The sequence below is a fragment of the Myotis brandtii genome, unplaced genomic scaffold (genome assembly GCF_000412655.1).
Source record: "Myotis brandtii unplaced genomic scaffold, ASM41265v1 scaffold990, whole genome shotgun sequence".
In the NCBI taxonomy this organism is placed as follows: domain Eukaryota; kingdom Metazoa; phylum Chordata; class Mammalia; order Chiroptera; family Vespertilionidae; genus Myotis; species Myotis brandtii.
The window spans coordinates 60,872-63,496 of NW_005372122.1; the positions used below are offsets into that span (position 1 = coordinate 60,872).

The 2,625-nt window shown below is 42.3% G+C and overlaps 1 protein-coding gene and 1 pseudogene across 1 annotated transcript in view; both read right to left on the reverse strand.

The window, feature by feature from the left end:
* Window positions 1-824, reverse strand: part of LOC102240532 — a 4,943-nt pseudogene extending 4,119 nt beyond the window's left edge.
* The window catches only part of LOC102240832 (dihydropyrimidinase-related protein 2), a gene marked incomplete at its 3' end in the record, with an annotated part of 74,998 nt that overhangs the window by 60,798 nt on the left and 11,575 nt on the right, over window positions 1-2,625 (reverse strand). The window lies entirely within an intron of this gene.

Here is a 2,625-nt window from a genome sequence, read left to right on the forward strand (position 1 = left end):
AGGGGATTGTCAAGGGCAGGGAAAAAAAGGACACATATGTAATACCCTTTGTAATACTTATTATAATATTTTTTAAAAAAGAATAATAAAAAAAATAAATTAAAAAAAAAACCCAAAAAAGTGTAGAAGAAAATGTAAGTAAATGATAACTTGAAAGGCAAAAAACAAGTCAGAAAACATGAATTGACTTGTGTGAAATTGAAATTTGGTTGTCAAAAAATAAAAGCCATACAAAAATTAGAGACAAAGTAGGAAAAAAATGTGTAACAAGTGTCTTTAAAGTGGATACATTTTGATACATAGTTTTTATGAATCAGTGTTTAAAATATGAATACATTAATAGGAAGTGGGCAAAAAAGGAGGATGCCACTTGTCACCTATAAATTTGGGAAATATCTATAAGAACTATAATACCCAGTGAAGTCCGGGATGTTAAAAAGCAGTATTTCTCATTCATTTTTGGTGGAAGTATAAAGAATGAAAGAAACAACATGACCAAATGCTATCAGTGGTTATTTCTAGATAATAAGATTATATATTCTTTCTTTCTTAAAAAAAAATTGCTGATCATATATCAGGATGGAGGAACCAATATGGCAGCATAGGTAAATGCTGGTACTCACCACCTCCCACAATCACAACAAAATTATAACTAAAATACAGAACAACAATCATTCAGTACCACCTGCAAGCTGGCTGAATGACGTCCTACAACTAGAGAAGTAAAGAAGAAAGCACACGATGACTAGTAAGGGGCGGGGGGGGGCGCATGATAGGCTGTTCCAACACCCACGTGTGGTGTTTTCTTCAATTGGGAAGGACATCTTTGCTGCAGAGGCCTCCCATGAGGAGCAAGGGGTCCCAACCCCACACTAGATCTCCAGCCCAGGGTTCCAGAGCTGGAAAGAGAAGTCCCCATAACTTCAGGCGGTAAAAACCAGCAGGGATTGTGGCTGAGTGACACAGAGGCTGCTGAAGACCCAGGCAGTTCCTCTTAAAGGGCAGGCACACAAATTAACACAGACTCACTCCTTCTAAGCTCCAGAAATGGGGAAATGGCATGGGGGGATCTAGGGACATACAGGGAGGAACTAGATTGTCTGGCATCAGAGCAAGAACTTGGGGGTGGTTTTCTACCAGATAGGGGTGCTCACAGGGGTCACTGTTCCTCTGCTGAGATCTCTGTCACAGAGCTGACTGGCAGCCATATCTGAGTTTCCATCAGACTGATTCACACTGTTCATTCCACCCTGGTGATTCCCTGAGACTCCACCCCATCCAATTTGCAACTTCTCCCAAGCTGTTTGTAGCTGCTTTTCCATATGAATGGCCTATCCGAGCTCAGGCTTCAGACTTTCCTAAAATCTCTCAAACAAGCAGCAGCTGTCCTCAGCATGCCCCATACCTATCAATAAGAGGCCCAAGACAGCTTGGTCTTGTCTGGTCACCTCCAAGCCCAATACAAGTAGCAACCATCTGCAGATCGCTCTGTAGTTACTGCCAGGTGTTCCCAGGCAGTGACTGACTTTGCACCTCCCAGAGGCCCCAGAGCTAGGGCACCTGGTGAACAGCTTCAGACCATACCAGATTACAACTCTTCACATCCATAAGTGACACACTCAAGGGGCAGACTCAGTGAGCACCAAAGCCCCACTGAAGCAAGTCCTGCTCCATAGAGGCATCTCAGCTCTCCCACTGTATTTGCAGCCGGTCCTCACATCCAATTGGCCTGGAGGTAAATCCCTCCCAGTGACACCAACAACAATCAAGGCTCAACTACAACAGGACAGTGCACACAGGGATACACCTAGAGTGCCCAGCTCAGGTGACTGGGGAGGCTGAGCCACTGGGCCCTACAGGACACCTACTACACAAGGCCACTCTACCAATTCCGGGAGACATAGCAGCTCAGCCTAATACATAAAACAAATACAGAGAACCAGTAAAAATGTGGAGACAAAGAAACATGTCACAAATGAAAGAACAGAAGAAATCTCCGGGGGCGGGGGGGGGGGAACTAAATGAAATGGAAGCAAGCAAATTACTAGATACAGACTTCAAAAAAATGGTTATAATGTTGCTCAAGGATCTTAATGAGAACTTCAAAGGACTTAGTGAAACTTCCAAGGATCTTAGTGAGAATGTCAAAGACATGAAAAAGGACCAGTCAGAAATTAAGCATACACTACCTGAAATAAAGAATAATTTACAGGGGTTCAACAGTAGAGTAGAGGATTCTGAGAATCAAATAAATGATTTGGAATATGAGGAAGCAAAACACACCCAATCAGAAGAGCAAAAAGAAAAAATAATCCGAAAATATGAAGAGAGTGTAAGGTATCTCTGGGACAACTTCAAGCATATCAACATTTGCATTATGGGGTGGCAGAAGGAGAAGAGAAAGAGCAAGATATTAAAAACCAATTTGAATAAATGACAGAAAACGTCCCCTACCTGGTGGGGAAAAAAATAAAAGACTTACAAGTCCAGGAAGCACAGAAAGTCCCAAACAAGAGGAACCTAAAGAGGTCCATACCAAGACACACCATAATTAAAATGCCAAAGGTTAAAGACAAAGAGAGAATCTTAAATGCAGCAAGGGAAAAGCAGAGGAGGAGGAGGAGG